At 43.0% G+C, this 13,606-nt stretch overlaps 1 protein-coding gene across 15 annotated transcripts in view; it reads left to right on the forward strand.

Moving 5' to 3' along the window:
* The window catches only part of PTPRT (protein tyrosine phosphatase receptor type T), a 1,093,164-nt gene that overhangs the window by 148,602 nt on the left and 930,956 nt on the right, over positions 1-13,606 (forward strand). The gene's annotated exons all lie outside the window — the stretch shown is intronic.

A 13,606-nucleotide genomic window follows, 5' to 3' on the forward strand; every position in this document is an offset into this window, starting at 1 on the left:
TCATCTTCATAACTTTTGAAAAGTCAATTCTAAAGCTAATCATAGCAACATTTAGGAACATTGTCTTTTTAAAAGAAAACTTGTATTCACTGGCTTAATATGGAACGGGCAGTACATAAGGAGATGGTATAGCAGAGTGTGTAAGAATATGGCTTTGTAATCAGAAAGATCTGAGTTCAAATCCCAGCCTGGCAACATACTAGCTGCCCTGAGCAGGTTAAGCTCTGAGTCTTGGTTTCCTCAACTGTTAAGTGGCTTGAGTGAAGTTCTTAATCTTTCACACGTTAGAATTACCTGGAGGGCTTGTTAAAGCACAGACTTGGGGCAGGGGTGGTCGGCTGTGCCCAGAGTTCCTGATTCAGTAGGTCTGGGGTTGGGGCAGAGCCAGGAATGCATCTCTAACAGGTTCCCAGGTGGTGCTGACGCTGCTAGCCCAGGGACCACACTTTGAGAACCACTGGGTGAGAGGATTCCAAGTGTTCTGGATTCTGACTCCTGTCCAACAGACACGGGTTGTCCGAGGAGCATCTGAGTGGGATTGGGAAGTAAAGAATTGACTCCTGCACCTTCAGGAAGCACAGGGCAGGGCATGGAGACCCTTCCAGCTTTTGAAGCAAAGTAAAACCACCCATGGCTACCTGGAGGTGGCCTTGCGCAGGCCCAGCTCCCAAAAGTTCCTTAAGAGAAGTTTCTTTGAAAGAAGCTTCTGGGAGGGCTGGGTATGGGAAGGAGAGGGGGACAGGGCTTTCTCTTCTGCCCTCTCCAGAGAGGGGGAGGAAATGAGAGTGGGAGTTTTTTTCTTTTAGGACCAAAGACAGGAAGGGAGACTGTTAACTCCCTGCAGAACTTGCCTCAGGGGTTATTGGATGGTGTTGACGACTACGGTAAAGTGCTTCGTGTCACTACGGTAAAGTGCTTCGTGTCACTACGGTAAAGTTCTTCGTGTCACTACGGTAAAGTGCTTCATGTCACTACGGTAAAGTGCTTCGTGTCACTACGGTAAAGTGCTTCGTGTCACCCTGGCTGGTTCTCTGGGTTCCTCACCCAGGATGTGGGCTGTGGGCGCACTGACTGTACTTGCCATTTTACATAAGGGATTTGAGCATTCTTGGATTTTGGTGTCTGTGGGGTGGTCCTGGAACCAATCCCCCATGGATACTGAGGCATGACTGCGTTAGCCATTATGATTTTGTGTATTGTAAAAAAAAAAACAAAAAAAAAACAAAAAAAACAAAACAAAAAACAAAAAACCAAAAACTGTTGCTTCTGGGATTTCCCTGGTGGCACAGTGGTTAAGAATCCGCCTGCCAGTGCCGGGGACACGGGTTTGATCCCTGGTCCGGGAAGATCCCACACGCCGCGGAGAAACTAAGCCCGTGCACCACAACTACTGAGCCTGCGCTCTAGAGCCCGCAAGCCACAACTACTGAGCCCGCGTGCCACAACTACTGAGTCCGCACGCCTAGAGCCTGTGCTCCGCAACAAGAGAAGCCACCGCAATGAGAAGCCCGCGCACCGCAATGAAGACCCAACGCAGCCAAAAATAAATAAATAAGTAAATAAAATTAAAAAGCAAAACCAGAAAACTATTGCTTCATAAATGTATATGTGAAAGATCCTCTCCTTCCTCCCCAGTTCTGTTCTGTATTGGTAACCACTATTGACAGATTGGGGTGTATCTTTCAGGCATATTTTTTATTGATACTCATAATTCATAATTCTGAATAAGGCAAACAGCCCTCTGAAAGAGTGGGCATTTTAATGCTCCCTTCCTAGTATGGTTGTCATCAGCCTTTTTGACCTTTTTATTGCATAGAGGAAAACATATTTTAAATTAGCATTCATTGAGTTATTCGTGACATAGAAAAATATTTCCAAATATTTATTGAAGTTTTTTGCATTTTTCTTCCCTTCCTGTGACTTGACTTAGCTGGTTATACCTTTCACACCTTTTCCTTTCAGGTGGTTTTCTTCTTTTTCATTTGTTTGTTAAGTGCTCTATGGATATCAGAAAGAGTAATTCTTTCTATCTATGTTGCATTATTTTTTTCTAGGTTGTTTTCTTTTTACTTGGTTATGGGTTATGATTTTTTTTTATCAGACAGAAGTTTTTTTTATTGTTTGTTTTCTTAATTTGTAGGTGGTGAAATTGATCAGTATGCTGTTGTTTTTTGGTTTCATGTCACCATCAGAAAGACTTGCCTCACTGTCATAAAGGAGATTTTCCTTTTTTCTCTGGTACCTTTATGGTTTCTTCTTCTTACCCTCCCTCCTTCCTTTTTTAAAAAATTCAAATCTTTAATATACCAGGCATTTATTTTGATGTAAAAGATGAGGTAGAGATCTTGCTTTATTATTATTTTATTGCATGATGACAGCTAGTTGTTTCAATATCTTTTATTGAATAATCCTTATGTTCCCTACTTGTAGGAAATGCAACCCGAATAGCATATTCCCATGTATTTTGGAGTCTAATTAGCTTCTATTTATTTGCCTTCCTATTTATACAGTGGTACCATCTTGCTTTACTACCTGTAACTGTTATATGTTTTAATATCAGAGAGGATTATTCCCCCCATTACCCTGAAATATCAGAAGTTTTCCAGGTATTTTTGCATGTTTATTCTATTGGAAACATTTTAGAATAATTTTGTCAAATGGTCCTTGTGAGATCCTGTTTGGCTTTTTGTTGGCTCTGCATTGGATTTATAGATTAATTTAGAGACCACAGATGTTTTTACATTGTGCAGTCCTCTTATCTAAGCATAAGATAAGTTTCACCACTTACTCACATCTCTTGCATCTCTTGTCCCTCAGTGGAGTTCTGTAGTTTCATCTTTTAGGTCTTGCACATTTCTTGTTTATCCCTACATCTTTGTTTCTTTTGTGTATGGGATAAATGTTTCTATTGTTTTTTAATTGGCTATTGCTGGTATGAAAAGATATGTTTCTTAGGCATGTATTTTGTATCTGGCTCCCAAACCAAAACTCTCCTATCAGTTTTAATAGTTTTCTGTTATGCCCCCAGGTTTTAAGGTAGACAATAATATCATCTACAAACAATGGTGCTTCTGTTGTCTCCCTTTTAATACTTAATTGCTCTGATTTTTAATTTTTTTTTTGCTTGTGCTAGAAATTCCAGAATGAGGTTCAGTAATAATGATAATAGCAGATATCCATTTTCTTTTTCCTGATTCAGTTACAGTACTTTCTGGGTTTTATTAAGTATGATGACTTTTTTTGAGATAAATGTTCTTTATCATTTTAAGAAACCAGCATTCTATTATTAAGAGGTTTTTTTTGTATCAGGAATAAGTGTTGAGATCATCTGTGGTTTCTACCTCATTGACCTATTATTTTAGAAAACTGTATGACTAAATTTCCAAATATGAAACCATTATTATAATTAACTTTAATTGGTTATGGTTTATTATTCCTTTCATATAGACCTGGATTTGATTTGCTAGTATTTTATACAGCACCATAATCCCTTATCTAAAACCCTTTGGGTGAAATGTGTTTGCAATTCGTATTTTATTAGATTTGAGGAAGGTAATATGATGCATATACTGTGAATGTTATGTAATAACCCCAGGGGAGTCTGGGGAAGTACCCCTTAATCAAACACATTAATATTTATGCAGCTAAACATAGGAATGCAAAACTAAGTCAGATAAATAAATGCTAGAAATAGTCTCAGGTCAAGAGTGGCTGCAAAGAGGTTGAGGTCAGGTTTTCTGTCTTAGGATGGGTTCCCCAGCAGTGGGCCCCCAGACAATGGATCAGGAAGTTTTCCCAGGAAAAACAGATGGACAAGTGGACAAGTGTGACCAGAAAGAGAAGGAGGCCAGTGACGTCCTTGGGGGGGTGACTCTGGCTCCATTTCTCAGGGGAGTTCTGGAAACCGGGACTCTTGAGCTGCCCCCATGGGTCAAGGGACGTACCCTGCAGTCAACAGTGTGCCCTCAAATGGATGAGGGTCACAAGGAAGGGAAGGGAGTTTTGACAGCACTCTCTACTGCCACCAAATGAGTTAAAAACAACCAGGTTTCAGAACTTTTTCACTTTCAGAATTCTAGATGAGACATTGTTGACTTGTATTCGATTTTGGCCTCAATATCCCCAAGTGATGCCATTTTGTTGTTTCCAAGCTTGGTAGCCGGGTCTTCCCAGCTGCTTAAGATGCACGGGGAGGGCTTCCCTGGTGGTGCAGTGGTTGAGAATCTGCCTGCTAATGCTGGGGACACGGGTTCGAGCCCTGGTCTGGGAAGATCCCATATGCCGCAGAGCGACTAGGCCCGTGAGCCACAACTACTGAGCCTGCGCGTCTGGAGCCTGTGCTCCGCAACAAGAGAGGCCACGATAGTGAGAGGCCCGCGCACCGCGATGAAGAGTGGCCCCCGCTTGCCGCAACTAGAGAAAGCCCTCGCACAGAAACGAAGACCCAACACAGCCATAAATAATAAATAAATAAATAAAAAGAATATGCTCTTTAAAAAAAAAAAAAAAAAAAAAAAGATGCACGGGGAACCCTTCTCCCTTTATCTGGGCTGTGGAGTAGTGGATAAAGCATTGGAATCATCCGTGCTCTGAAGGCTTTTCAGAACTAGCCTGCGAAGCCAACTATCACGGCACAGGTTTTGGAGGTAAATTTTGACAAATAGTGAAGTTTTAAAGTAAGTGTTATTGATTTAGTCAAACTAGTTCTTGACTTTATATTCTCCTGAAAAATAATGCCTTTCATTGCGATTTGGTTTCCTGGTGTTGTTTCACAGAGTATAGTCTCTCATAAAATTTGCATGTTTTTCATAACATACCATCAATTACCATGCAATTACTTCTCTCTTCTCTTTTATAATGAGTTAAGTTGAAGCAGAGATTTTGTGTAATTCATTGTTGTGTCACCAATTCCTGACATTTAATAAGGTCTCAATGAATATGTGCTGAATGAAAGAATCCGTGAATGAGGTATATTCACTTTCTCAATTCCTAATTTTGCATATTTATCTTTTTCCCTCTTGCCAAAAGTTTATTTTAGGGTCTTTGAAAAGAACCAGATACTACTTTGATCAATCCTATCATTTAAAACATTTTCTAGTTCATTAAATACTTCTTTTATGTTATTCATTGCTCTTTTTTTGAACTTATAAGTTGATTTATAACTTAATAGGAAAATTCAAGGTATGCATTTTCGTTTGAATACAGCTTTGGCTTCATCCTGAAAGTTTTAAAAGGTAGTTATTTTTTTTCTATTTTTCTAATTAGCCTATACTTATATTTTACTTCCTCTTTAATGTAATAGTTTAGCATATTATTTTAAAATTTTTGAATAGTTGAGTTTTTAAATATTTTATATTTCATAACTTCAGATTTTATTCCACTGTGATCATAGACTATGACTGTATGATTTACTCTTTGGGAGTTATTTTTATGTTTAATTCTTGTAAATTCTTAAAAACAAAGGTAATTTTTCTCTTCCTTTTTCCTCTTTTATCTCTACCACACACCTACAAAAGTGTATGAGAAATTGGAGAAGAGTTATTCCTCCCACCAAAATTGAACAACATGGATTAGTTTGCATTTATTTAATTATTATGTGCCAGATTCTGTTATTCTTGTTTTTCCTTTCCTTTTTGGGGGGGCAATATAAAAATAACATAACACGCGATCTACCTTGACCAGCTTATTCAATTTTGTAATACAGGTTATGGCATGAAATATCAATATAATGTCCTCTTTTCTTCACCAACTCTGAAGGAAGCATTCTAGGAGAAGCTTTTTCTCCTAGCCCCATTTACCTTTGTCCTTGGGGTCAGGCCCCTTACTGGATGTTGGGACAGACCCACTGGAACTCACAGGAATGGGAATTACTGACCTGTAATCACTGGTCCAGAGGTAGCACTCATTGTACATTTACGGTTCTGAGCAGACCTTTTCCACCCTCAGCTTCCAGACGTGAGCATGAATGTTACTCCCTTAAGTTATGGTGATGCCATGTAAATTTTCAATAAATATGCCTTATCTGGACTTTCTCTCAACTCGGCAGCCTGCTGTGAGTGTGGAAAAGAGAGATTTGACAAAGGAGAGCAATTAACCTTGTTCAGTGGACTTCAAATTCAGTTTTCTTGAACTGTTATATACTTCTTTGCACTCAGTCATTGGGTTTCAGCATCCAGGCCCACACCTAAGGATGCATCAGGCCTTATCAGCTATCTTCATTTATTTATTACCCAAAACAGAGTTCTGTCCATTATAAGAATATCATGTATTCTAACAATAATTAATCATTTTAAATTTATTATTATTATTATTATTTACCTTTTAATCAGTTGAAGCAGTTATCTTTAATCATCCAGTTCTTGAACACAAATTCCCCCCATCTTTCCATAAAGGGTCATGGAACACCTGCAATATTTAGAGGCAAAAACAGGGATGAATCAGACAGAGCCCTTGTCGTCTAGAACAGGGACCAGAAAATTACAGCCTAAGGGTCAGGTTCAGCCCTGGGGCCATATCGGCTTAGCCACCTGAAGTTTTATTGGAACACACCCATTCGTCTGTGTATTGTCTGTGTCTTCTATGCCACAATGGCAGAGTCTCGAGCAGCTGCCACAGAGACCATCTGGTCCACAAACTCTAAAATATTTACTATCTGGTCCTTTAAAGAAACAGTTTGCTGACCCCTGATGTAAAAGTCAAGGCAGAATTTACAATAGCCAGGACATGGGAGCAACCTAAGCGTCCATCAACAGATGAATGGATAAAGAAGATGTGGCACATATATACAATGGAATAGTACCCAGCCATAAAAAGAAGCAAAACTGAGTTATTTGTAGTGAGGTGGATGGACCTAGAGTCTGTCCTACAGAGTTAAGTAAGTCAGAAAGAGAAAAACAAATACCGTATGCTAACACATATATATGGAATCTAAGAAAAAAAAATGGTCATGAAGAACCTAGGGGCAGGACGGGAATAAAGACGCAGACCTATTAGAGAACAGACTTGAGGATGTGGGGAGGGGGAAGGGTAAGCTGTGACAAAGTGAGAGAGTGGCATGGACATATATACACTACGAAACGTAAAATAGATAGCTAGTGGGAAGCAGCCACATAGCACAGGGAGATCAGCTCAGTGCTTTGTGACCACCTAGAGGGGTGGGATAGGGAGGGTGGGAGGGAGGGAGATGCAAGAGGGAAGAGATATGGGGATATATGTATATGTATAACTGATTCACTTTGTTATAAAGCAGAAACTAACACACCATTGTAAAGCAATTATACTCCAATAAAGATGTTAAAAAAAAAAAAAAGAATGCCATGCCAAATGAATACAAAAAAAAAAAAAAAAGTCAAGGCAGAGAGAGAACACAGCTCCCAGAAGCACTAACGTGTCTGGAAGCTCCACGTGCTCTTAGAGAGGGTTGGGCCCACTTCCTGGGTGATTTGGAGCAGGAGGTATTCTTGCTGCCTCTTGGGCTTTGTTCCCAGGGTGACGCGCTGGAACAGCCTGCTCTGGTATGGATAGCGGAAGGGCAGGGGTACCCCACGGAGCCTGCTCTCACTTTCCAGGGGCCTCAGGGCTGCAGTTGGGTGCCTAAGCCCAGCCAACTAGAGAGTGGTACTCTGCTTTCTGTTGCCCGTACTGATATTTGCAAAATATCAGTACCTGTTCTAAGCACAGAGGCAGGGCTATGTGAAGTAAGTGAAAGTCTTCGAGGCCCATGGGGGCCATGGCAGAGGCCAGTGGCAGCCTCGTGTGCCCCCTTTCTTGCCCAGACTTAGGGGATCTCTTCCAGCAAACCCCACCCTGTGCCAGCCCACTTGGCCTCCTCTGGCGGTAAGTGAGGGCATGTGGGATGGTCAGTGACCAGCTTTTCCTCCTCTTCCTTCTAGTCTGCTGCTTTAGCTATGGGGCTGGGTCCATCTGCCTCTTACAGCTTGATGACCTTGAACAATAACACTGGTAAAATGGTAATAATAATAGTAACAACAACAACAGTAATAGCATAATTATTATGAGAGTAGCTATTATTCATTGAGGCTTAGTATGTGCCACTTACTTTGCCTCTATCAGGGGTTGGCTTGCAGGCCAAATTCAGCCCATTGCCTATTTTTTATTTAACATTTTATCAGAGCACAGCCATGAGTAGCCTGTGGCTGCTTTCGTGCTACTGGGGCAGAGTCAGGTCATTGTGACAGAGACCTTATAGCCTGCAGAACCTGAAGTCGTTACTATCAGGGCCTTTACAGAAAAAGTTTACTGACCCTTGGCCTACATTATCTCATTTAATTACCCGCCCCCCGCCCCACACCCTCTGTGAGGTAGTACTGCCCTCAGCCCATTTTACAGATAGGAAAGTAAGGTGCAGAGGTTAAATGGCTGGCCCGCGTCATAGAAACTCAGGGTCTTCATCTCTAAATTGGGTATGAAACTCTCTCTCCTTTCCAGGTTGCTCAGGGTGTGGAAGTGTCTTGGGAGGAGCGTGGCACAGGCAGAGGGAGGGACACTGAAGGGAGGGGTCAGGTTGTGGAGGTATCTGGCCACTGTGTAGCTGTTGCCTCACACTGTGATTATTTTGGGCACCATGAGTGGGCCAGGCTGGGGGAGCTCAAAGCCCTTCCCTTGCTGACAGGCTGGAGTTTCAAGCCAGGGGCCGGGGAGCGCCTGAGCTGTGGAAGGAGGGTCAGCAAAGCGGAGGCCTGTCTAAAGATGGTGTGGTGGGTGTGCCCCAGGCAGCCTGTGGTTTCGGGGGCAGAGCTCAGAAGTCTGGTCTTGAATCTCCTTTCCCCTCTTCCAGGCTGAGGCCTTGGGCGTGTTCCCTACCTCCTGTTGTGAGCCTCAGTTTCATGCTTTGTAGAATGGGGAGTGTCGGGAGGGGGACATTTCCCCTTCTACCCATCTCGAGTTCTTGTGGTTGGACTAATAATAAAACTAACAAAAGACAGATTCACAGGAGAAAAAGGAACGCATTTCACTTCATGAGCATGGAGGTCTCATGGAAATGGGAAGTCTTCATAACAAGTGGCCAAAGCAGGCAACTTTTATAGCAAACAGTAAATTTGGGAGGAATTGACAGGACAAAGAAACTTAGGTCGTGGGTGCTCAATGAGTAAAGAATCTGAACAGAGTTTGGGTTTCGGGTAGTAAGTTAAAGAAGTAACAAGGTGTATTATGTAGGCTTCTAGGCCCAAATTCCTTGTCTCTGGCGATAAGGCTGTCCTACCTCCAGATGCAGGGAGAATACCTTTTTCTTTTTCCTTATTTTTTGTTCTTGTAACTTTTTAAATTTATTTATTTTACTGAAGTGTACTTGATGTACAATATTATATGTTACAGGTGTACAATATAGTGATTCGCAGTTTTTGAAAGTTATACTCCATTTATGGTTATTATAAAATATTGGCTATATTCCTCGTGTTATACACTGTATGCTTGTAGCTTATTTTATACCTAATAGTTTGTACCTCTTAGTCCTCTCCCCCTATATTGCCCCTTCCCCCTTCCCTCTCCCCACTGGTAACCACTAGTTCTCTGATTTGTGAGTCTGATTCTTTTTTGTTATATTCACTAGTTTGTTGTATTTTTTAGATTCCACATACAGGTGATATCATACAGTATTTGTCTTTCTTTAACTTATTTCAAGTCCATCCATATTGCTGCAAATGGCAAGATTTCATTCCTTTTTTATGGCTGAGTAGTATTCCATTTTGTGTGTGTGTGTGTGTGTGTGTGTGTGTGTGTGTGTACACTACATCTTCTTTATCCATTCATCTGTTGGTGGACACTTAGGTTGCTTCCATATCTTGACAATTGTAAATAATGCTGCCGTGAACATTGGGGTGCATGTATCTTTTCAAATTAGTGTTTTTGTGTCTTCTGGATACATACCCAGGAGTGGAATTGCTGGATCATGTGATAGTTCTATTTTTAGTTTTTTGAGAAACCTCCATACTGTTTTCCATAGTGGCTGCACCTTTCACATGAGATGTATTTCCTGCTTTCAGGGAGACAGGATGGTCAGAGTGTCCTTCTTGCATTGGCTGTTGCTTAAGTAACTTTAATTCAAAATAATCAGTATGTCACTGTGGCATATTTTGGGGCAGCCCGCCCTGAACCCCAGCAGGAGATTGGTATGAAAGCCGTCTTTCCTCTCCCTGGCCTTCTGCAGGTCCAGGGAGAGGTTAGTCCTTCACGCAAACAAGGCACCCTGAATCCTCCCTGCAGGTTCACAGGGAGGACTGTCCTGCTCAGGTGGAAGGGCGTGGGTGAGGCAGGGGTTGGGTGGCAAGTCTGAGGGGTACCCTGGGATCCTGCCCAGGGACCAGCAGGTGAAATGGTACCCTCTGTGTATTTGTTCCAACACCTGGCTCTCAACCACTAGGGAAAACTCCTGGAGACCAGGAGGGGAATGCAGACGCCCTCCCTCAGCCTTCCCTTCCATGCGCTGCATCTGCTGAGCTCTCTGTAGATTTGGGGGTAAAATTACCTTAATAATCTTTCTTTTGTAAATACCACTGTGAAAGAAGGGGATTTTGCATTCACTCATCTTTCCATTATTACGGTAATAGCTTTCAATTTATAACTAATTAATGCTGCTCCTTCCTAACCCGACCTTTATTAGGAGAAGCCAGGAGTGGATTCCAGCAGGTGGGAGTCTGGGTGTGGGTGGTGGAGTAGTTCCCTGAGGCAGCTTCTGAGGGTGTGACCCAGATGCCTTTGTTTATGGGTCCTGGTGGCATGGGGGTCTGTTCCCATCCACCTGCAGGCTGGGATTCAGGCTTGGCTGTCCATCTCTCAGGAGGAGATTGGCACAGGGGTAGAAGACAGCCAGGGCAGGGGAGCAGGGAAACATCCAGAAGCCACCCTTGAGAGGACCAGGAGAGAGATCCGGAGACACTCCAAAGCGGAAAAGGAAAGCTCAAGGGGACATAACTCATGTCTTCAGAGTAACTGCCATGTGAATCTGGACATGTTCTCTGGGTCCCCAAGGAGAGACCCAAGAGAAATGGGCAGTGGTTACAAGGAGGCAGGCTTGGATATGGTGTAAGAAGTGTGCCCATGTTGTGACATTCATAGGTATCTGAAAATAGAGCTGTCTTCTTTGGGAGGTCTCAGGTGGCCCTCTACACACACCCAAACATGCACTACTAGAGGCATTCCATTTAGTTCAAGTTTAAAGACAGTGGCTTGGCATGAATTGTATAGATGCACAGTTGGATCAAGGCCTCTGTGATTCTGCACCACACACCAAGAATTTATGTTTGGAGGAAGGTGACTGGAAAGGGAGTTGGATATCTAGCTGTAGCTGTTTTGCTTTTATTTCTTGGTATCATTGTTGCATGAAAGCCTCGCTCTTTCCTGGCAGGCTAATATAGGCCAGTCTTCCGAAATGAGAAGACTTGAAAACACAAGAGGAAAGGGGAGGAAATTTGGTAATGACATGCACGGATCCTCTTTGATCTCAGGCGTGGTTCAGAGCACAGGCCCTCCTGCTCTGCAGAGGAGGCTCAGATAAGAGATTCCAATTTCCCTGTGGACTTTTCTGGAACTACAGTCATTAGCTTTTCCCTGTTTATCAAGTGAACATAAATAGGTACAAAAAAGGTTTCCCTTCTCCCTTATGGATTAATTATATACATTCCCCACCCGCTTCAGATTCATTAGATTTATTTGCTACTGTTTTTTCCATGAAAAGATTTGGGACAGTGGGTGAGGGGCGTGGAGAACATTTGGATCATCGCGGAGGCCGCGTTGCTTCCTCCAAGGCTCCAAAGCAGCCCCCTTTCAGCACTGTCCAATGGAGTGTTCCGCAATGATGGGAATACTCTACATCTGACCTACCCAATATGGTAGCCACCATAGCCACGAGCCACGTGTTAGTGGATGGGGTGGGGGGAAATAAAGCTGTATCAGGAAGTGTTTTGAACAATAATAAAAAAAATGCCACAGAATGAAAAGGGAAACACAAGTTAACTGCCCAAGGGTCTTGTGGAGTCAGCGGAATACATGGCCACTGAAGGTAGGAGAATGAAGGCCTACATGGTGCGGAAGCTGTCATTCTTGGGTGTGATGCCACAACCTCCTCTGCTGACGCTAGTGATGACAGCCAAAGCACTTCTGATTGCGGCTGCCCATTGGTGGCCTGTAGACACGACTTAACTGTATCTCACAAGCAGTCAGTGGACCATGGAGACACTTGACGGATGGCTGCTCCATGTAATTTCTGGGCCTGTAACTTGTTGGGAGCTGTCAGGGCCAAGACAGCATGATTACTGGACCATCTTGACTTTGAATTATGCCCTTTTGAAGACTTGTTCTAATCAGCCACGGGATGCAATAAGTAGTGGCAGGAGCTGAGAATCCTGACAAGACAGATCTCATGGTCTGGAGATAGGATTCAAAGCTTGCACCTCTGTGTAGGCTGCTGAGAGGAGGGACTGATGGATGACTACCCCACTCTCATCCTTTCCTTCTCTGACCTGAAGATGCACAGCTTTGTCGGTTGGGGGAATCAAAGGGGTGATGCATAGAGAAATGGCCATGAGATGCCTGATCCTATGTCTTCCTGTCTCTCTGCACCCTCTCACACCATCCATTGCCTCCCTCTTGTTCCATTTCACCTATTCCTTCTACCCTGGCCCCTGATTTCAGTTCTCTTCTTGCTCTCAGACTTGGCATTTGCTGGAGGTTTTCTCAGGCTTAGCCCTTGCTGCTTCTAAGGCATTTAGACCAGATGTGATTCCCTCTGCTTTCAGACCCTAGGGATCTGTACCTTTCCTTGGGCTGTAGGATGCTGTAGCCAAAGGAAGGAGCACTCAGCATCTCCTTTGGTGGTCCAGGGCCTTTTACTGGCACTTCATCCTTAAGGACACTTCATGACCCCAGCTTGGCTCCCCTGAAATATCAGACCTCTGGAGGGTAAGACCGTGGTGTGAAAGTTATTTTAAAAAGGGATCGATTTTATAGCACTGAATTCCTTCTTTCAGGACTAGGATAAACCATGAATGATGCCAGTGTGTACAAGATGGTGGAGGCTTCCAGAACTACGTTGAAGAAGAGAGGGTATTTTGCTTGTGACAGTTTAGGGGAGCTTGGGTGTGAGATTTGTTTCTAGGGAAATATTACAGGGCATCAAGTTCAAAGGGCAAAGCAAGGGCAAAAGGGAAAATCTAAGAAGGGATGCTTGTGTCCTACAGCATCTGAAGGAGCGTGAGGTGGGCTATGTGAGGAAGGACAGCAGCTCCTAACTTAAGTCCATGTGCGGTGACTACGGGGTATGACCTCTGTTCTCTATTAGACTTAATTGGCACTGCAGGAACAGGGATGATCGTTTAAAGCACAGAAACAGTGACTCTTTTTGCTTCAGGGTTTGCTATTCTTGCTTCCCTTTTGTGTTGCGCTAAGAACAAAGATCTTAATTTGGAAAATTTTGGCCCAGATCACGGTAAGGGACTTTCACTTTTCGTTTTAACAGAGAAATCACTGTTTCTTAAAGAGATGGACACGATTGGAATGGAAATGATGATGGGGCTGTGTGCCATTCTTGGGAAGTTCAGAAAAGGAGCAGACCTGGCTCTGAGATTTATTCCGGAAAGCGTCTTGTCAC

This window comes from Balaenoptera physalus (assembly GCF_965194825.1).
Source record: "Balaenoptera physalus genome assembly, chromosome: 16".
NCBI classification, from domain to species: Eukaryota; Metazoa; Chordata; class Mammalia; order Artiodactyla; family Balaenopteridae; genus Balaenoptera; species Balaenoptera physalus.